Below are 23515 nucleotides of genomic sequence, written 5' to 3'. Positions count from 1 at the left end.
GAGCACAGCAGATGAGGACAAACACACACTAAGCAAGGAGATGGTGAAAAGTGCTCAAGTGCGTTTATTAAAATAAACAATGTTCAAAAAGTGCAGTGCTCCTTCAAAATGTCAATAAATAAATCCATAAAAACAAACTGCTAATGTTAGTGGAGGTTAAAATTCAATAAATGGAAAAACGAGGTTTAAACTGTCTGGCAGGACACTCTCTCCAGCTTATCCTATTCGGACCTTGCAGCCTGGAGAGATCTTGACCAATAGGTGCAGACATCCATCTCATCTGGGCCGTGTCCCCACCACCTATCCCACAGTGACCCCGAGCCCTGCCGATACGGGCGCCACACAACACGGGCTCTCTGTACCTCCAATGCTGCCATTGGGTCTACTTGGCAAAAGTACTTCTTAAGCATAATGGTTGCTCAACAGGAGTGACCCACAGCTCCCTCCTGGCCAATGGCCACTTGCTCCTTCTTGGGGCTCTACTCCCATCCACCTGGTTCCATTCATTACAGTGGTTTGTTTTCTCCTGCCTGCATCTTAATTTTCATCTTCTTCTTCTTCTTCTATCCTTTAACCTCAACTCTCTTTTCTTGTCTTTTTCCTTATAAGGCTCTGTGGTTGTAGTGTCTCAATCGCGTATCGCAGGAAGCCAATGAAGCAATGGAGAAAGACCGCACATTTACATGTAGGTGTGTCTCGCCACAATACTCCCCGCAGCTATGTGAGCGCGCCAACGGAGAATGAGCCGACCAATAAAATACCCATTCTTTCTGAGCCACAGACCCACTATATACCACAATGGCCCGAAGACTGAACTTGACAATCATCCATTCATCTTCCTCATCCTCTTTTCCAGGTCAGGGTCATGGTGTGGCTGGAGCCTATCCACTGCTTTAAAACATTGTAGAGTACACAAGAGATCTCAAACTTGGAGGGTTGTTCTGTGAACATTTAAATGAAAGTCAAATCAAATTGTAAAGATTGTGTTCAATTGCAGTTTTCAAAGACACTGAAAGGAGCAGTAATGGTGAAATGAACACTGAATGTGTCCACTAATATACTGAAGACGGGCTGGGCACTGATGCAGCACTTAAAGAACCACTTTAGATGTGTCTCCTGGGCCCAAAAGCATTGCAAACAGTAAGCCTCTGATTTGGACCCTAGCTTTGGGTGGGCTTGTGGACCTGAGGCATAGTGTGGCATAGGGGCTACCTATGATCCCAGGTGAGCGAAATGAGACAGAGCTGGGCGGCGTGTATGGGCAGACAATAGAAGAAAGCAGCTAGGAGTGTATGTCGGTACTGAAAACCGAGTGGCATGGCAAAAGCAGCAGTGATGAAACCGAATGGTCCTTTTTAGGATCGCTTACCAAAAATTAGTGTAAAGAGACCACTTCCATTCCTCTGTCTCTCACATCCCATAGGTCATTACAATACTCTTCTGAATGCCCACCTCGTTTATGCAGCTGTTAAAAAAAATAGAAATGAGTTCACTCAACCCCACACTAAGTATATTTTAGGAAATGCAGTATTTTATCATACAGTATTTGCCTACTTTATTAAACATTTAAACCATTTCTTCTTCTTCTTCTTCTTCTTTTGGCTGCTCCCATTAGGGGTTGCCACAGTGGATCATCTTTTTCCATATCACACATTTAAACCATTTATTTTATTTTATTTATTTAACACAGGACCTTACTTAATTCAGCTTTCTTTTTTGACAGTGGGACAACAGAGGAGAGAATTTTTCAGGTTTATTGGGATGATAATTATTCTTGCTCAGTTAGATACTGTAAACGAATAACTCTATGGGTCAAAAATTCTCACTCACCTGAATCAAAGGACTTGACTCGCTCAGATGAACACCATAAAACCACATTACTTGACAGTATTAACAGGTGGCATGCACAAAATATGAGCTTTAAAACGGAGCTGCTATATACACCTAACAGCGCAAAACAGATGTCAAATGAAGTAACAGTTGTGCAAATAATTAACAAAAAGGGAAGTCTAAGGCAGTGGTCACTCACCATCAGTGAAGGCAAAAGGGACAAGTTTGTGTCCTGCTCTGAACTGGCAGCAATTCACTGCAGCTAAGGGCCTGCCATTGAGGGTGTTTGCTAATACACATTTTGCCTTTGGGTGCCATTGACACCACCTTCTGTGCGGATGACTGCTTTCTGTATGTCCTCTGCATTGTGTGTTACAGTAAGATAAAAGAAAAAAAAGTCAAAGTGAGCTTTATTGTCATCTCAGCCATATACAAGTATACAGATAGACGAAATTGCGAAGCTCAGGGTCCACAGTGTAACAACATGACGTGCAAAAATTAATTTAAAAATAGAATTAAAATTTAAATTAAAATTAAAACACAAGCAAGACAAGACATTGTGCAAAGACAAGACAAAGAAGTAGCAGCAATATTGACGTGTAAGATATGTAATATAATAAATAAATAATACATAATAGATATAGATAACACAGAAATGATCAGTGTATGATAATAGTTGTTTAAGACATGTGTAAACAATGACAGGTCAGAATGTTTCACAGCAGAAGGATAACAAGAGTGTCAAAATACTTAAAGGTCAGTAGGAGATTTTCAGTTCTTCTCTAAATGCACACTTGTCTTTGCGGAACAGTGACTTGCAAGTATAAAGGTTCTGTTTTTAGAGGTGGTTGAGGCCATGTGGAAGGTCCCAGGGGGCAGCATGGTGTTAAAGAGTCTAACAGCTTGGGGGTAAAAACTCTCCTGCAGCCTGGCAGATCTGGATTTGATGCTGCAGTATCTTCTCTTGGATGGCAGAAGTGTGAAAAGTCCACGTGAGGGGTGTAAGGGGTCCTGCACAATGCTGCAGGCCTTGCGGACACTGCGTTTGCAAATTATGTCCTGTAGTGAAGGGAGAGGCACCCCCAATAATGTTCTCTGCTGTCTTCACTATCCTTTGCAGGCACTTGCAGCCATATACGTTGCAGTTGGCATACCAGACAGTGATACAGCTGGTCAGAACACTCTCAATGGTGCCTCTGTAGAACATGGTGAGGATGGAAGGGGGAAGACTTGCTCGCTTCAGCCGCCTCAGGAAGTGTAGTTTCTGCTGGGCTTTCTTGATTAATGATGAGGTGTTATGTGTCCACATAAGTTCTTCAGCTATGTGCACACCGAGGAACTTGGTACTCCTAACAGTCTCCACATCTAAACCGTTGATTCTGAGTGGGATGTGGGCAGGTTGTGATTTTCTGAAGTCCACAATTATCTTTTTTGTCTTGTCGACATTGAGAGATAGAGTGTTGTCTTCATACCATGCGGACAGCCGTTCCACCTCATCTCTGTATGCTGTTTCATCATCCCTGCTTATCAGTCCCAGCACCGTCGTATCATCCGCAAACTTGATGATGTGGTTGGTGTTGTGCGTGGCTGTGCAGTCGTGAGTCAGCAGGGTGAACAGCAGTGGACTAAGCACGCAGCCCTGCGGTACTCCAGTGCTCAGTGTGATGATGCTGGAAGTGTCGCAGCCTATCCGAACTGACAACAGTCGAACTGGGTCCAATACGTTATTTCTTGTTTGAAACAAAAAAGAAACAGGTTATCACATATGAAAATGGACTCCTCTCCAACTCCTCTTCAGCATTCACACCACATCTTCTATTTACACAATATGGATATCTCTCTATTATTAAAAAAACTTGGGATGAGACTGCAATGAGACGTGATCTTTTGAAGAGAGATCTTTGAGAGACAGAGAGACACTTTCACTTTCCGCGAGATGGACAAGTCACATCATACTTACAACCTATGGAAGCAAGTCCCATGATGCACATGCAGAGCAGGTTAGAGATAATGGAAGTAGGAACATTTGAAAGCCTCAAGAAAATGAGAGTAAAGTTCACATTAGCACAAACAAACAGAAAATATTACTCGGTGAAATAATGGAACAGTGAAAACAGATCAAGTAGTGTTTGAGGATGTCTGGGGGAGAAGAGAGACAAGGCAGAGACTTTAAAATATTCGAAACGCCACACAAAATGCAGATCATGTGGCATGGGAGCAGCAGCATGCCAGCAGCTGATCGAGCAAAGAGGAGACAAAAAGGAATTTGTATCCCATTGTATCACCATTTAAGAGGGGTTTTGGAAGAGCGACCGCGTCTCCTTGGGGTGCGTTCAGCCCCCCTCTTCACAATGGTGTGTAACTGTAGAGTAAAGATCATATTAGCGCAAACAAACGGAAAATATTAATCTGTGAAATAATGGAACAGTGAAAAGAGATTGAATAGTGTTTGAGGATGTCTGGGGGAAAAGAGAGACAAGCCAGTGACTTTAAAACTTATGAAGCGCCGCACAAAATGCAGATCACGCCACATAGGAGCAGCGGCTAACCAGCAGCTGATCGAGCAAAGAGGAGGTAAAAAAAAAAAAAACAACAGTTATTGGATTCCCATTGTATCGCCATTCAAAAGGGGTTTCGGAGGTGTGTTCAGCCCCCCCTTTTCGCAACGGCACGTAGCGCTGGCAGGAGAGTGGGGGGAAGGGATTAGGCGAGCAAAGTGCAGATCACGTGGCACGGCAGAAGCAGCAAGCCAGCAGCTGATTGAGGAAAGAGGAGACAAAAAAGGAATTTGTATCCCATTGTATCACCATTTAAGCGTGGTTTTGGAGGAACGGCTGCATCTCCTTGGGGTGTGTTCAGCCCCCCTCTTCACAATGGAGCGTAGTGCTTGGCTGGGAGGGGCTGAAGTCCCTTAGCCTTATATATAAATATCTAGGCGTGGAAGTGTGTGTGTCTGTCCGGCCTGGAAGTGAAAGTTTGGAGTCTGGGTAAGGGCTCCACCTCCGAGGATACACAAGCGAGCCCAGCACATCGGCAAAGCGAAACATCTGAAGAAAAAGTTACTTACTTAGCGGCTAATACAGAAGCAAGGCAAGCACATCGGCAAAACGATATCAATTTTACTTTTCCCCCTTCCTAATACACAAGCGAGGTGAGCACGGCAGCAAAAGGAAACCTCCAAAGAAAGACAGTCGCTTAGCCGTTAATGCACAAACGATATGAGCATGTCGGCAACATGAAACCTCCTAGGAGAGAGATGCCCAGAGTAGTTCCTTTCAATTACCTGACATCTCTACATTTCAATTTTTTTTCTGATGATTTCAATAGTTTCTAGGACCCCAGGCTTTTTACAGCACGAGTTTACACAGCTAGTATACTATAATACAACTGCTTACATACTGTAGCTGCCAGGTAAACAGACACACTTTTCACACATTAATTTATAGTAATAACATATCAAAAATCTTTGTATAAAAAGAAACATGGGTGTCACATTAAGAAAATGGACTCCTCTCTAACGCCTACCAAAATTAAAATAAAAATATTTCATTTTGAAAGAACATTTGGCATTAATTTGGGAAACCACTGATAAAGCTGAGGCTATGTCTCTACAACACAGCACTGGCAACAAGGAGACACAGTCATATGTATGTGCTGACCTTCCACATAATAATTCATAGCATAAAATAATTTACAAACAAAACACTCCATAAATAAAATGCTGTTTCTTTTATAAAAAATGAAAATAGTCCAATTAAAAGGTATAAATATTTAGAGTAAGAGAGGGATAACTTACCCCATCAGCGTTCACACTGTGTCTCACGTCTGGTGCATTCACAGACAGGGCAAACGTGTGTGTTGCTGGTGTGCAGAGCTAACACCTCACAACAACAAAAGAAGGGACATTATAAAATATTTATATATACATTGTGATGGATGGACGGGGTCCTTTCTTGGCTGGGAACCCGTCGTAAAGGAAGGAACACGCAAAGCCTCTGCTGGAGCACTAGATGGCTGGCCCCCTGGGATGCAGCAGCACCTCGGATTCCTGCAGGTAACCATGGCAGTTGGATTTTGACACATCCTTGTTGGGTTCCATGGGGGCTGCCAGGGGGAGCTGCAGAACCCTACTTTGGGTTTCCACCACACCTGAGAGCACTTCCAGTTAATGCTGATGGGACACTTGAACCACGTCAATTCACTCGAGGAGCCAGAGTCGGGAGGAAGGGAGACAAAGCTTGCGGGAGGAGGTTTGGAGGCAGAAGAGAAAGACAGAGAGAGAGAGACACAGAGAGAGAAAGAAGAAAAGTCATTGGGCAGCGGATCAGAAAAATAACTTAAGTGTCCGGCCAACAGGAAATAATGGACAGACCAGCAAAAGCTGAGGTTCAGAGGAGGTTCCATCCCCCAGGTGGCAGTGTTCCTCATATGGCAACCCAGGTGGGACAGCCACTGTGGTGCTTGGGAATTGGAGTCTGAAAGTGCAGCCCTGTCAGGGTCCCTGGGTCTTATTAGAGGGCACAGTTGGGGGAGGACCTCCCTATTTCTTTATGGCCCAGAAGTGCTTCCTAGAACATGTGGAATGGCACCAGAAGCATTCCTGGGTCTGATATAAAAGTAGTTCACTGCCTCAGTTCCAGTGAGTCAGAGTCGGGAGGCAGTGGGCAAAAAGTCGGAAGTGGAGGAGGAAGAATTATTGGGCAACTGTGCTTTATTTTATTATTGTGACTTGTTATTGGAGTGAGGTCTGTGAAGAAGTGCCTGAAGAGAATAAAAATCCTTTATTGTATTTGTATAGTGTGTGCTGTGTTAATGTGTCTGTGGTTTGCTACAATATTGAGCACAGCTGGTCTTCTTTAAAAATGGCTGAAGTTCATAATATTGCTATTTTTGCTAATTTATAAAGTGTGTGTAGTCACAAGACGTGGATCAATTCTTGACAACTGTCTTGGCTTGAACAATGGACGTATTTGTACGTTTTTATGCTTTTCCACCATGCCCTGAGAAAAGCCCCAGTGTTAACAAGGTATTTTTTTTTAATTTAGAGAAAGAGATTAAATTTAAAACACTATTTCATGTGGCAAATGCATATATAGTATTTATGTGAAGAAATAACTTCATCATGAAAAAAATTGAACTTATCCTTTTGGTTCATATGATGGCTTTTTGTCCACAGCTACTTTCTCCCCCTTCTTCAGCTTAGAGAACAGATGCAAAGTAGTCAAAATGATTAACTGAGAGATTTAAGGTAGAACACACGTTTTTAATGAAAAGGTAATAGGCAGGGACATAAAATAACAGGTTTGTGGGAGTGGAGGAACAGGAATCACAACTAGGCAGATTATTTTTATTTTATACTGCACATTTTAATAGTCAGAACTTTATTTTACTCAGCAAAAGACAAATACTATATGTTTCATCTGTCTGTTTCTCAACCACATCACTCTATTCACTGACACAGATGCCATCCAAGAATTTGCAGATGTCTTTCTTCTTCACTGTTGCTGCTTGCTGGATCAAAGCAGCTTGAACTGTTTATTGATCTTGCTCCACTACTGCTCCCTTCTCAGATATGTAAATGCCATCCAAGAATTTTCTGATATCCTTATTTTTCACTGAAATTGCCTGCTGGCTCAGTGCAGCTGAATTTAATATCAGCTCAATGTTATTGTTCTCAAGAACCAGTTCATCTTTCTGCACCTGAGACAGAGCAAAGCTTACATCTGGTTTCTTTCTGACCTTTTCTAACGTACTTCTCTTCCAGAAAATTTTTTGATTTCAGTAAGTGAGCCATACTCTTAGATGACCGCGCCAATTGCGAAATGAGTATACACAGAGCTCATCTTGTAGGTCAAAGGTCACTCCTTTGATCATATTCTGAACATGACTGCAGATGGTTCTTACTGTAGTAAGCCTTGTTTTCTGTTTCTCCACCATTTGTCCACACAAAGCTTCCTCCATTTTTTATCCTGGTGACTGAGTTCCAGATTAATTTGATTGAATTCCCTACAACAGCTCACAAGGTCCCCTCTTGATCACCATGCATCCATCAAGATCACCTCCATGTTTTTGGGGATGTCTACGGCCTGGTTGCTGAATTGGTCTTCATTCTCACACAGCTACAACCAGGTGAACGTTACTGACCCCATCACTCACAGTGATACCAGCAGAAGACTTAAGAAGGGACTAGTTGGCACGATAAGGCTGTCTGGAGCTAGAACAAGTGGGAGTATAAGAGACAATAGACCAAATAGTGTGGAAAAGAGTATTGGGCATTATTACTGCCACATTCCAACTAAGATAGAGAGATGGGACAGGAGAATGCAGACCAACAGTGAAAGGAGACTGAAAGAAAGACATACTATAGGTGTCCTAGAATTTTGTTATTTTTTTGGCATCTCCAAGGCCCTGACATCGGTAAGACAACAACGCAGCACAGAAAAAGCTGACGGAGGTGACAGTACAAGGTGTGCCTCTACTTTATCATACTGTAAACATGAGACAGATGTGTTCAGTGTTACACTCGCCCCTCATGAACATTCTCAGTCTTTACTCAACCCAGACTCCATACTCACACATGCACTGAATTCTCAGCCTCTTCATTACGAGTCAAGCCTAATCTCTTTGGATGTATACCTAAGACTGCTGATCACCAGTGTGGCAAAAGTCTCTTTAACTCAACTGTCGTGAAACTTGTGTGGCTACCAAGTTATTGTGAACTACAATTTTTTGAATTTCCAGAACATGGCAGACCATGTTTTAAGAGGCCAGCATGACATCACAGAGCTACTGCGGCCATGCACAGAACTTTCATGCATACTTACTGTAAGATCATTGGGGAGGTGCTTCCAGGATTCATGATGTCGCCACATGATCAGTACTCTAGCCTTCTACCTTGCATGTGTTTTAATTATTAAAAAAAAACAAAACATTGCAGTATTTTCATCTGAGGGGTACAGTAGCTGACCACAAAAGAATATTATGAATACTGGACATATAACAGCGATCTCTGTGGGTTAACCCTGCAGCACTGCATGGCCAGTTTTATATGTAAGCTATGATCTCAAAACAAGCCATAAAGGAGTTTTTATCTTTTTTATGGAAAAAAAAAAATTCAAAGCATGTGCTAAGAGATAAGAAACAAAAAAGACATTCTAGTGAAACCTGGTGCTGAAACTTCAAACAATGGAAGGAGCCTCCGCTTGTTGCACTGCTAATGTGTTCCCCCAGACTGAAACTCTGTGAGCACAATGATATATAAATATTAATATACTAGTCATTTAGCCCATTACAATAACAGGTGCTAGAACAGTAGTGCATAAACATTAGTAAGAACAGTCTATATTAAATGGCAAGGGACTTTGACCTCATTCTTTTTGTTGGTCGGATTTTTCTTTCTTTCAATCTTTCTTTTGTTGATGTTTACTTGCTGAGCTGACCGTTCTTCGTGGGCTGCCGCCGTGTATTGTGTGTCTTTAATTTTCTATGACAGTAATACTGTCTTGTACGTCCGCTGGCTTGCACGTCCGTAATATACCTTTAATTTTCTCTGGCGGTAATACAGGCGTGCGCGTCGGTAATATGCCTTTAATCTCCTCTGACAGTAATACTGGCTTGTATGTGGCTGTAATATGCGTCACTGTATTGTGTACCTTTAATTTCCTCTTGCAGTAATACTGGTTTGTATTTCCGTAAAACGCCTCTAAGTTTCTCTGACAGTAATATCGCGCATCGCACCGTGCCCCGCGCATGCGCACTTCACCAGAAGACACACACACACGGACACCTGGACGCACACAGGGATTTTATTAAAGAGGATATATATTTTTTTTTTCTTCATTGCTAGTTTGTGGCCTTTGGATGTATTTTGTTTGTGGTTATCATTCTGTTTGGTGGGGCCTAGCCACTGCTGCCTCACAATTCACACCACAATAATTGGTACTGCCTAGTCGGCAGATGCTTCCCTAGCTTTCAGGGACAATTAAAGCACCATTGCATCATTAGATGCCACTCAAAACTAGTTCAGTCCTTCATTCTCCATTGACTTCAATGGTTTTGTGGAGTTCAGTGAAGTTAGCAAACATTTTCATGATTTCTCCAAACTCAAAGCAAAGCAAACTCTGGAGGGTTCGCTCATCACTACTCAGGACTACAGAAACATGGATGCTGAAAGTAGTTTGCCAGCATTTTATCCAGGTCGGGTGCAGTGACTTAATTGAATTAGCAATAGGCATGGTGAGCATAAATGAAACAGCTGTGACTAGGGATGAGCCAATAACTGATTTCATGATACTTGATCAGCTGATTACGATACAGATTCTGATTTTTTCATTTTTATCCCTTTAAAAAAAAATTTACACTAAACTCCTGCATAACCAGACGCATAGAAGCCTTATGTTCTATTTTAAGTTGTATTTTTTATAATTAAACTATAGACCACGTGTGTTAACTGTTAATTTTTTATTAACAAAATTAAAATTGGAGGCTAATTGTTCAGTAACCATAGAAACATTAAAATAAATAAACTTTCCTTAAAATATATACAAATAAAAAATGTACAGACAAAAAATGTATCCATGATGCATATGGCAGGAAAGAAAATAAAATGCTTCTCATAATTACAAGCTGTCATACTGTTTAATTTTTTTCTGTAATACACCAATCTGAAACAAAGCTTAATTTAAAAAAAAAAAAAACAGTTTTTACCATTTCTCAAAAAAAAAAAAAAAAGTGTACATATGCATTCTCGCACAAACAATTAAGTGATATTAGCAAATAAACAGTGCTTAATGTATATATACCTACACTTGTAGGTTTTAATCATTTTAAATCATTGATTGCACTGCATTTTTGTTTTTACTGTTAAAGTACACATTTACTATATTTGCACAGGTGTGTTTTTTTCTTCCGCGTATCAACTTGTGGTGTAATTATAAATATGGATTACCTTTTTAATTCTTTCCAAAACTTTCACTGCATTACACGCAGCAACAAATAATAAACAGTACAATTCTTTAAAAAAAAAAGCTGCAAATGTATCAAATGCTCACAAATTGTTTATCAAGAAGACACAAAACTAACATGCTTAACAGGTTTATAACTAAAGGACACATTTGCTGTTAAGCTAACAAGCCTGTTAAATAAGCAGTGATTTCAAATTCATTTCTTTTTTCTTTTTCCAATTGAAATTGTAAGCTGTTGCAAACAAGCTCACTGTTCAAACTCAAACGGTGTCCATTTTAATTTAAAGGACAAAATATAAAGGTCTGAATTCATTACAGTTTTAATTTCTGTTTGTCTAATTAAACAGGACGACTTCTTCTTTTTCTCAGTTTATTAATCCATTTTCTTTAACATAAAGGCTAATATTCCAGTCATTTCTCAGTATTTTGTAAAACAAGCCTCGACTTGCTTTGTTTACACTGCAGGAAGTTCACTGCAAAAATAAAACAAAAGAAAAGACGTGTATTGGCTCAATTATCATAATACTTTGTGTAAAGGAGCGCTGCACCTAAATGACCAAAATGCTTAGGAAAGCAAGGGCACAAAAGATTGCCAATTGAGTGTTTTTTAGTGAAAATAGGCCGATTAAGATCAGCGGCCATTCAGTCATAGCATCTCAGTCTGTGACCATACAAACACCAAATGAGTGGCAGTGCATGTTATCTAAATCTTGACACAAAATGACTGCATGGAAACATCATAATAACAATAAAAATCAACCCAAGCAAATATAGAAATTCAAAATGTGTGTAAAAAATTAATTCTGCACATCCAAAACATTCAGTTCATGATAATACTTATGATGTAGAAGTTGGGGCTGTATATTTGAAAGGTCTCGTTCGTCTTTGCAAACCTGCTTGTTGCGGTCAGGCACTGTTGTTTCGTTTTTGTTCCGTGGCTACTCAAAAGAGTTCTGTAACATTTTCTTACTTCATTATCCAAACCTTAGCCATAATGACACCATGTGTTATCCTCACAAAAAATTAAAATGTGAGTTCCTAGCTTATTAAAACAGAAACTACTGTACATATTTTTTGTTAACCAGATATGAGACACACCTTTGAAAGTGGAGACAAAAAAGCAAATTCACCATGTAAGAAAATATTCTTAACAAATAAATTACCTTATTAGTGAACCACACACAATGATTGTGGTATTGTGCAAGTTTCTACTGCTTTTTAATTTCTTTTCCAGCCATCTTTTAAATGTAACTTGACAAAATAGTTGCTTCATCAGGTCAATTAATTCAAGCAACTGGTAGATTTCCAAAACCTAAGAGTTCATTGCTCTTTTTTGTACTCTTCTTTTCACGAGGATACATCATGCTGCAGTTCCACTGGCTATAGGTAGATGTTTCTGTATGAGCAGCAGTATTAAAGGATCTATAAAGTACAAGCACCTATCACAGCTGCCATGTTTGTTTCTCTACATGAAACAACTTGGATCTCAGTGGACTAATTTTATGAAATTCGGCAGACTTAAGAAATTTGTCAGGAAAACCCATAAAAGGGTTGTGGTCACACAAAATGGCTTGCCAGAATAATGATAAACATGTTTTTTCAAAATCAAAACGTTCCAAAAATGAAACTCAGCACTCAGGATGCCAAAACTCAGCACTCAGGATGCCAAAATCCAGATTCACTGCACTTGAGGTTATTAGGAGGACTTGAGCTTATAATAGTAGGACTGCTTCAAGGCAGGAACCCCTAAGTGCACCAGTCTCTTGCAGGGAGGGCCCCGTCATGCACAAATCCACATTCAGCCAATTTAGAAACACCAAATAATTGAACAAGCACATTTCTAGGATGTACCTGTAGAAAACGTTAAGCCATCTTGGTAAGAATGCTCTGACTTCACACAGGCAGTGCTATTGGTTCAACCCTGGAAGACGGAGATGTAAGACAATAGTGTTAACTGCCTTGCCACCATACTGCCATCATAATAGCAAAATACTCAAAAATATGGATTAATAAAAGAAATCATTTGGAAATAATCCATTTTAATCAATTCATTTATCAATAATATACTGTGGAACATTCATGTTTACTTACCCAAGTAAGTTTTGTCCCCTAGGATTTTCATGCATTAATTATACTGTATCCAAATCATCAAAGTGCAGGAGCAGACAAATATTGCTTTTCTAAGCAGTTCCTTCTGCAACAGAGTGCCCAGTAACTGGCCACAAATGAATTGCAGTAGATTTCAAGTGGACTGCCGATACATTATAAACAAAGACACTTTGAAATGACCATGCATGAATCCACATTATTTGGCTTCCTTGTGCTTGTTAATAAAGAGCACTACACATAGCAATTCACAGTTTAAATTGGACTGAAAGTCAGCAGACACCACAAGACCCCTGAGACTGCAGTGAGTGGAATGGGCGCTCAAGATGTAGTTGTCTCCCATCCCGCCTTCTAGATCATCTTTAAATATTTCTGAGCAGCATAGTTGGGCTTTTGTTACTGCCATACATAAACTTTATGTCACAGAAGATAAAGGATGGAGGTCTTTTTAGTCAGTTAATCTACCAACTCTATTCCTTATTATTTATGACTTTCAAGAAGGTGAACTCATCCCAGGAGGCCTTATGCAGAGACAAAATACACATCCAAAGTAGCTGGCTAAGTCTGGTTTATTCACTGACCCTTGTGCTATACATAAAATTTGACATTTATAGCTGTGGGAAAATTATGGCATATACAGTACTGTAGGTCATAACATTCAGGAAAATCCAATCATTCAGTTAGACACCGCAGTCTGAAGTTATTTTTCAGAGGGCAGCTATTATCTGTTAAATTATCGTTATTAGTCAGTTTAAATCAAGCTTGATGTACTGTATGTGTTGTGATAAACAGCCACAAAATGCCAGAACATGAGGCCAAGCCTCCCAAAATATGGGCCGAGGCTTAAGGCCTACTGCTCAAAAAAGGCCTTTCCTACTTGTGATAGATAGATAGATAGATAGATAGATAGATAGATAGATAGATAGATAGATAGATAGATAGATAGATAGATAGATAGATAGATAGATAGATAGATAGACTATTTTAATCCCATTCATAAACAATAATGAAGATTATAAAGAAAAAGTAAATGTAAAAATATCCAAAAAGTAGGCAATAGAACTGTGTATAAAATGGCAACGCAAAGCAAACAAAGCCAAAACCTTAAACCGGAAATAAGTATGGGGGTGAGTGGGGAATGACCAAGAACATGTGAAAATCCAGAAAAATCCACAAAACAAGTACTCACCATATCGTTCCAAAAAACGTATTGCTGATCTGAAGGATCTGCTGTCCTGTCTGGATTTTTATAGGCAGAGGACAATCTTCCAGCAGTGTGTTGTTATGTCCCTTCACTCTTGAAACTCAAAGTAAAGGGGACAGGACGCATAACTAAACACATAAACAAATAAAATATCCGTTATATACAAAATATGTAGCAAAAACATAAAAGCAAAACAGTGATGCCCTGCTGCCTGGGACATCAGTTGTTCGTAACCAGGGATGGACCGGGGTAAGTGAAGACATAGCAACAAGTTCATGGTTTCAAATGCAAAAGTACATTTATTAAACAAGAAAAGTGTCACGGTGCAGTTCATATAAAATTTCATCATTAAACTTTTATCCAGACAGTGAAAAATAAGTGATGAATAAAACCAGTTAATAAACACAAATGGTTCTTCAGTCATTAAAGATCCTGTACCGTAAACCTCCTGTCTCCTCCCTTGAGTCTTCTCAACTCCTTCTCAGTCACCTCAGCCAGTTGCCTGCCAAGAGTCACCTCCACTTCCACCACGGAGCACAAGGCCTTGATCTGCTCCTTTCCAGTCGTTCAGCAGGCTTGGTTCTATCTCCAGGAAGACGCTCCTCAATATTTGGAAAACACACTTGAAACCTCTACAGCCATCCTGTCACCCATTCGCCTTCTGTGATCTTTGCCTCTTTTTACCTTTTGAAATTGATTCCTTCATAGCTTTTTCTCCCCCTTCTTCCTTTACTTAGACTCTCTCACCTGCATTCCTCCATTAGTGCTCCATGACTGTGTGTTTTTCATTTGTATTCATTCACTAGTGTGATGAAGTGAGTTAGGGGTCCATGGCAGTATGCATTTTAAAATGAAGAAAAAAAAACAATGTGTATCGGGCTCTGTGGGTGCGTGTGACTGCAGTGCTGCATGGCCGTTGGTTATTCAGTGTGGAAGCGAACAGATTGGTTGTAGTATGTGAAAGTGCTGTTCCACATTGACTTTCTACAGGCAGCAATTAGGACAATACACTCACAGACGTATAAAGAATGCTTAAAGAGAAGGAAAAGGGGAGTGACTAGAGAAATACAGATAGAGAGAGGGAGTGTTTGGTCAGAAAAGGAAGAAATCCTGAGTGTGAATCAGTGTCACATTTAGGAGGTATGGTGGTCGGGAGGTGGCCCTTCCCTGGAGCAGTTGAACAGTGCTCCAGGAACAGGTCACTCCAACTGAGCACCCATGGAACAGGAGCGATCACAGGGCTTTCAAGGATCATGCTACAGGGACTGAGGGATGGTGGTCAAGATGGAACCAGGCTTGGTCATCCCTGTGGATACTGTCTGATTTGACTGGGACACAAGCCGATTAAATGGTTGACCTACAGGCCTGCATCTGTTTGTTTGCACTAATGTGATCTTTACTGTCATTTTTTTGGGACTTTCGAAATTTTAGTACTTTCATTATCTCTAACCTGCTCTGCATGTGTATCGTGCCAACTTTTTGAATTCTTTATGATGTTCTACTTTGTCATCTACTCTTTGTCTTTAATTTCCGGCGTAGTTAAATCTCTTGGCACAAAGTCTAGTCTCGCAGGACTTGAAAGTATCTCTCTCTGAAAAAGTCACGTCTCGTCCCAGGATTTTTTTATTATAATAGAGAGAAATGTTTTGTTCATCGTTGTCAGTTGATCTTATTATTTGGATATTTTAACCAGTCAGCAGGCAGTGAGAGAAAGTGGACATGAATTTGAAACCACAAGGTACAAAGACTTTGATGTCACCACTGGCTCACTTATTGTTAAGGAGAGCCCTAAAAATAATACAGTTAAGTAGAAGACAGGGCGGCACAGTGGCGCTGCTGCCTCATAGTTAGGAGACCCGGGTTCACTTCCCAGGTCCTCCCTGCGTGGAGTTTGCATGTTCTCCCCTTGTCTGTGTGGGTTTCCTCCGGGTGCTCCGGTTTCCTCCAACAGTCCAAAGACTTGCAGGTTAGGTGGATTGGCGATTCTAAATTGTCCTTAGTGTGTGCTTGGTGTGTGTCCTGTGGTGGGTTGGCGCCCTGCCCGGGATTAATTCCTACCTTGTGCCCTGTGTTGGCTGGGATTGGCTCCAGCAGACCCCCATGACCCTGTAGTTAGGATTCAGCAGGTTGGAAAATGGATGGTTGGATGGAAGTAGAAGACAAAAAAACAAAAAACAAACTTAAGAGCCAGGTAGACTCAAAACTCAGGAAGAAAACGTGAGAACAAGCAAGTCAACCAAAACACAAAATGAGAATTAAAGTTCAGTGCAAAAAGCACTAAAGTAATCTTAGAAACACCTTTTGGCTTCATCAAACACTAGAAAGAGAATGAAGGAAATTCATAGTTAGCAGTTCTTCAATACGGCACAACAATGCCTAAATGTGGCCATCACCCTCTTAAGTACACGTAACGCGATGAAATAATTTGTCACATGACCTCAATATCAACTAGTTGTACATTTTGTAGCCTGCTGGATGAATATCTTCCTCCCCAATTTTCAATAGCCACATCAATTTTTAATCACTATAGGTTTGACAGATTTGATTCTTGCAAAATGCTGTTGATGAAGTAGTGACAAATTATACCAAAACATGCAATTTATTTGTATGTGAACTGATTAAAGTTTTACTGAAATGAAGGAGAGAAGAGATACTGAGGGTGAGAAAAGGAAGGTGAGAGGGAGTGTTGAGGAGTAGAAAATGTGAAAGCCACTAATCTGGATCTACTGTACAAAGGCACGTCCAGAAGAGCAACAAGGCCTCTGTTTCTGTTCTATTAATGTTAATACTTTGCATTTTCTTTTGGATTATCCTTCCCTTGCAGACATTTTTTTTTATTAATCTTCAGATTCCTTTCTCAGGATCACTTTCCAATTTACGCTGGGCACAATGTCTAGTGTAGATCTAGTGTATTAACTTGTTTCAGGCTTATTGATTGTTTAACCTTTTTATTATCAGGCTGTGCAACTCATTTAATTTCCAATGTACAGTTAATTCAAAATGCTACACCAAGGATCATAACTAAAAGTCAGAAGCATGATGGCTTCTCTCTTCTTTCCTAGCATAACATTTAAATGCTGATTCTGCAATGTTATTTGTAATGATAAGACATGGGCCATCCTACAATCCATTGATGCAGCCCCTGAACTCCACAGTGCCCTGCTGTCCCCCCCAAAGTAGGGATTGCCTGTAGCCCTTGGCTACTTCTTAGTGCTGCTGTTTGCTTTGCTTTAACATCTGACTTTACAGTATTTGTTTACTTTTTGCTACTCTATAACCAAATAAATCAGCATAAGTCTTTCACATTTTTTAAGTAACACTGCTATTTTCAGAAAGGTTCTTTATCTGGCCTTAAAACAAAACCACACATATTTATGTGAGGTATGGTATACTTACTATGGTATTGGTCTTGAAACACTATGTGAGCCTGAGCAAGACATTTACCTTTTTTTGCTCTAATTGCAAATATAAAAACTGTAAACATTTTTTTAATTATCTGACCAACTTCTAGGTTTCATTTCAATCATATGTTACTTACATTACGCCATTTTATTCAGATCAGATACTTGCTCCACTGAATTTTTGAAGAACATTAGAACAACTAGGGGGCTTCGCCCCCTGCTCGCTTTGCTCGCCAACCCCCCATGCCTGCTTTGCCTCCGCAGTTTCAGATGCGCGTTGTAGGTGCCTATGTTCATTGTATTTGTCCATGCTGGCGCGTTTTTGTAGCTCTGTTAGTCGAGCTGTTTGGTTCTGGAGCCGAGACAGTTTTGCTTCCGCGGTTTCAGACGCGCGTAGTAGGCGCCCACGTTTATTTTCTTGATCCATGCGGGCTCGTGTTTGTAGCTCCGTTAGTCGAGCTGGTTTGTACAATCCCAAGCAGCACATTATTCCTAACTTCACTCAGCAGTAGTGCCACTCACACTATGGCGGTGACGCCTGCGCCTTCACTCCGCAGTAGTGCCACTCACAATATGGCGGTGGCGCCTGCACCCTCCGTACTATGTCGGGTTTCACTATGCTGTGTAGGCGCCTTTGCCTTTCGTACTTTCCCGCGCCTTCCGTACTATCTTTGTGGACCTGTGGGGCCTCCGTAGCCTCTTCCGTTTGAATCTGGGCTTCAGCGCAGAATCCTCTTTTTTGTGTGGATGTGTCGTGTGTCGTTAGCTATGGGCGCGTTGTTGCTTCATTTCTCATTCACGTCGGTTGAGCTCTTTCGTGTTTGGGCCGTGACTCCTTCGTTCGCGGTGGATACGACTCACCTGCGGTTTATGAGACGCGCGCTGTACGTGCCTGCGCAGTATGTCTCATGGTCCCATAGCTGTGTACCTGCGTCCATGCCATCCGGTTTTTGCCGTGTGCCTGTGTCCATGCCATCCGGTTTACCATTCTTGGTTAGTAATATGGATTCTGACATGAACAAGCCATTCAGCCCAGCAAAGTTCTTCAGTAATACTGGCGTATTTTTTCCAAAATAATATCGAGTTGAATTCTGAATGTCCCTAAAGTTATACTACTTGGTAATCTATTAAATGTATTTAGGATGAAGAAAAACTTTTTAATGTTTGGAGAAATTTAACCTTAATAGGTTACCATCTGTGCCACCATATTCCTGTGGAAGAATTCATTTTAAAGTATCAGTCTGAATCCACTGTGCAGTAGTCCCTTGCTATATTGCGCTTCGACTTTCGCAGCTTCACTCTATCGCGGATTTTATATGTAAGCATATCTAAATATATATTGCGGATTTTTTGCTGGTTCACAGATTTTTATGGACGATGGGTCTTTTTATTTCTGGTACATGCTTCCTCAGTTGGTTTGCCCAGTTGATTTCATACAAGGGATGCTATTGGTAGATGGCTGAGAAGCTACCCAATCAGAGCATGCGGTTAAGTTCCTGGGTGCTGATTGGCTCATTGATGGAGAGCAGCATTCAGTTCCGCTTTGCGAGCGAGGAAGATAAGGAACAAGAGGACCCAGCACAGGAAGACGACACCGGCCTAACTCTTGCGCAAATTGCGACCATTCTACGAATAGCAAAAGATCTCCAGACATCGGTTGAAGAATGGGACCCGCAAATGATTCGTTCTTTGCAATTTAGAAATGCTCTTGACGACGCCACGGAAGTGTATAAAAACCTCCTTACACAAATGAAAAAGCAGCGCCAGCAACTGCCCATCACGATGTTCCTTACCTGCAAAACGGTGCCTAGTACGCCTTCAGTGCAAGAAGAAACTCCAGACAACGACGGCGGTGCTGCATAGTCGCCTTAAGAGGCACCTTTAGAAGAGCTGTAATGCTCTCATTTGTTGTGCGGTAACATTTATCTCATCGTTATCGGACAAGTCATTGTTGGTGAGTACCCATAACTAATTTTCTATGTACTTAGTACATTTACGTATGTTTAGTGTAACTGTACACACATTTATTGCTGGTGGCCTGTCTATCGTAATGGCTGAAACATATGTGATATCGGAGACGCTCGATATCTTTAAAATAACATTTAGGTTTTACTGTATATAAACAGTGTGTTTACATACATAATTTCAATGAATCTTACCTAAAATCTAAGAGAATATAAATGGTTTATGCTGTAAAACTGTGCGGGAAATGTTTATAAGAGTGTGGGAGAGTTTATAAGGGCTTAAAATATATAAAAATAACCATATAAACATATGGTTTTTACTTCGTGGATTTTCTCCTTTTGCGGGGGGTTCTGGAACGCAACCCCCGCAATCGAGGAGGGATTACTGCACTAATTCCTTTAATTTTTTTTAAACACTTCTGTCATGTCACCTCTAAATCTCCATTTGCCTAAACTGAAAAGCTTAGCCTCCTTCAATTTCACCTCGTAGTTCGTACCTCTCATACCTCCCAACATTATACGGGGATCACTGGCTAGTGCCCCAAACCTTTATCAGAGTTTTGTTTCCTATTTTACACCACCTATCCAGCTATATCCAGGATAAAGGGGAACAAAGTCAGTCCTGGCATCATCAGGTGCAAGGCAGTAAGTCGGCCTGGTCGAGGCAGTATACAAGGCCTACTCAAATACACTCTCATGCTGTTTTGTGCTTTTTAATTTCTGAAATCATATGTATTATGGTTTGCTTTTGTAAGTCACTTTGGATAAAATCATCTTATAAATAAATAAATAAAATAATAATAATAACAACAACACACACTCATGCTCAGACAGGGTCATTTTAAAATCAGCAATTATAGCCTGAATGCCTCTGGGGATGTAGAAAGAAAACTGGAGTGGCCCAAAAACACCAAAGCAGACATAGGAAGAACATGCAAACTCCATACAGACAAAGACTGCGTGTAGGACTTGAACCCAGAATGCTGGATGCATGAACACCAGGCCAACTGAAAGACTGATCAATTTAGGGTGCTTAGGATGTGGGAGGAAAAACAAAGTAAATGGTGAAAACACACACAGACAAAGGGAGAATGGAAACACTCCACAAAGATGGTGACCAGGCCAGGATTCAAACCCTGGCTTTGTGCTATCCAGAAATGCCCTCTTTAAGATTAAAGTCAAAACATCTGACCTGTACTCTTCTTAATTTTTGAATTATTCACTGCCCACTATTGACTAATCAACGTTATTACTTTGTGGTGGACGGCCTATAATAATAAGGTAACTGGAGCCTCCCTGTCTATTACAAGAGGTCTGCGTCAGCAGGGACATTGAAGTCAACAAAGGTAATGGTTTGCAAAGTCAAACAAACATTCTGCTGATTTATAGAAATAGAGGCAGATCTTAATGAAAGCTGGACATCAACGGAAAGTGAAATCAAAGTGCTAATGGCTAAAATTTGAGGTCCTTCTGGATCCTGAAGGACTTTTGAGAAATGTCATAGAGTCACATGCTAATGCTGATCAATCGGTTTATCTTTGTTTTATAAAGTGAACCTGACCTCAAATAGATTTATGTAACACATCACACAAGCAAACAGAAAGATGACTTTTCTGAAAAGTGACAAGGACGAGAAACATTTAAATCATTGGCGAAGCAAGGGTGTGTGGCAGACGGCCGGGACACCTGCCCAGCCGGGACACCCCTTCAGCATATGTTCTGGGGTAGCAAGCATGGGAGACCCAATACCTCCCCCTGGATGCTAGATGGAAGCCTCCCTGGGCTGCGGCGGTGCCTCGGAGTCCCGCAGGGCTTCATGGGAGTTGGAGTTTGGTACAGCCCTGTTGGGTTCCACAAGTGCCGCCAGGGGGTGCTGCAGCGGGAGCTGCTGGGCCCTTGTGGGTAGTATTTTCGCCACACCCGGAAGTGTAGCCGGGACTTGGCAATCATTCACCTGGAGCACTTCCAGGTGCCTAATAAAAGGAGCCAGCGGACACCACTCGGGAGCCAGAGTCGGGAGGAGGAGGACGAGGTTGCCTGGGAGGAGTGGTGGAGGAAGAAGAGTGTGCTTTACTTTGTGTTGTGCTTTACTTTAGTTTATTTGGTGTGTTTTGGGACTGTGTTAGGGCTGAGGGACACAGGGAAGACATGGACCTCAGCTGAAGAAAATAAAAGCATTTTTGTTGATTTTAACGTGCCTCCGTTGTCAGTCTGTGTTGGGTCAGGCGCATATATAGTGCCTTTTATCACAGGTGGCAGAAAAGGCCGAACATACACTGACTGCTATTGTGTTGAGATGCTTACCAAAAACATCCTCCTGCACCCCACAGCTCTACATGGCTTGATATTCCTACAGGGAAACCTAGAAGTGAAGTAATTCCGCTAAGGCACTATGAGGTGGAGATCTGCCGCAGTTTAAGTGCAAGCCTTCACAGATGGCAAGCAAAATTAACAGGCACCACAAGGAATTTTCTTTTTGCAAATGACACACTTTAAAATGGTCTTTGATTCTAATTAACTGCCATCAAATTAAAGCATGGGGACTGTAATTTTGTCACCATGTATACTCTAATAGAGGATAATCCATAACACCTCATTACCATTAAATGAGACTCAAGAAAAATCCTGCTTGTTTTATTCCAGCATACACCATAAAGCTTCACACCTTATTTTTTCTCATTTCAACATTCCAAAACTGGAAGAGAGAGAACAGTAATGAAAGAAAAAAAAACTCAGTAAAAGACAAAAGTGCCCTAAAGATATTAATCTGTGCTGCTAATACTCTCTCATCCTAGAGAATCTCATTAGGTTGCTCCTTCATGTCTAGTAATAAGTGCGGTCGACTGCATCATTGCCAGAAGGGGATGAAGAACAAAACATTTTAGTTAATGATTCCTAGAAACTGTAGGAAAAAAAAGAAGACTGGCAGAGGCTTCTCTGCCTTTGTTTTTTCAGCTCTCATTTTAAATTATGTCTTTCAGTAAAATTACGCTGGAACCATAAAATGGGTTATGTACAGTAGATACTATGTAATGTGTGTATTTAGTCCATTCATTTTAGTGCCCCTTCTCATAATTTGTTCACCATTTGCTACCAAGCATACCGGGGGTCACAGAGTGAGCCAGTGGGATTTAAAAGTCCTGTTAATCATGTTCTGGGTCACAGAGAAGCACAGACTGTCCCAAAATAGGAACAAACCCTAGAAAGGACACCAGTCCATCAGTGGCCAACCCCACACTCCCTCACTCCACACCACACCAGTTTATAGTCATCCATCACCCTAACATGTGAGTCATTGGAATGAGGGCAGAAGACTGTATGGAGTACTGGCAAGGTTCCCACCCAGACATAAGATGTGGCAAATTCTGACAGCTGAGTGAAATTCACGTCATGCAGTAGTTGGAAAGACAATTTTAAGTTAACAGTTACGCATTTATCTCGAACTACGCTACCTGCCGAAGACCAGAAATGCAAGAATTTAAAAATATTTGCTATTTCTTGCTCTACATTCACCCTTTACCACCATTCCTCGGTATTCGTGTGTGCCAGAACATGTTTTCATCAGCGTGTTCCCATAAAACCTGCTTCTCACACTCTGCCATTATTTTCGAGGCAGCCTTCCCGCATCCTGTCCACATTTATACTTGCCACCTTTGAAGGAGACTCTCTGCATGCCTCCCATGCCTTTTCTCATCCTTTTCACTTCCACTTTTGTTGCGTCACCATGGCCCAACTGACCGATTACACCAAGGCCAAACTGATCAATCAGATTGCCCAGTGGTACTGGACACACAGAGTTTAGCGCTTTATTATATAGTAGACAGTTTTTCTGTATTTCTTGTTTCTGATCACGTTTCTGCATAATGTTTTTTTATAAACATTCTACCTCATCTGATCTTGACTTTGACAGCTTTCATGTCTTCCTTCTTAGTATCTGTTGTTTGACTACCCAGTTGTCCCTCCTCAACATGTCTTGTGTTTGCTCTCCATTCTCAGAGCTAGCAGGAGCCAAGTGTGTACTACAGTCACAATCAAGAGGCATATCTC

At 41.0% G+C, this 23515-nt stretch overlaps 1 pseudogene; it reads right to left on the bottom strand.

The window, feature by feature from the left end:
* Positions 1–7143: 7143 nt before the first annotated feature.
* Positions 7144–23515, bottom strand: part of LOC114661033 (60S ribosomal protein L9-like) — a 39002-nt pseudogene continuing 22630 nt past the window's right edge.

The sequence above is a fragment of the Erpetoichthys calabaricus genome, chromosome 1 (assembly GCF_900747795.2).
Source record: "Erpetoichthys calabaricus chromosome 1, fErpCal1.3, whole genome shotgun sequence".
Taxonomy (NCBI): Eukaryota; Metazoa; Chordata; class Cladistia; order Polypteriformes; family Polypteridae; genus Erpetoichthys; species Erpetoichthys calabaricus.
The sequence above is the reverse complement of the archived record's forward strand: the minus strand, read 5'-3'. Positions and strand labels throughout refer to the sequence as shown.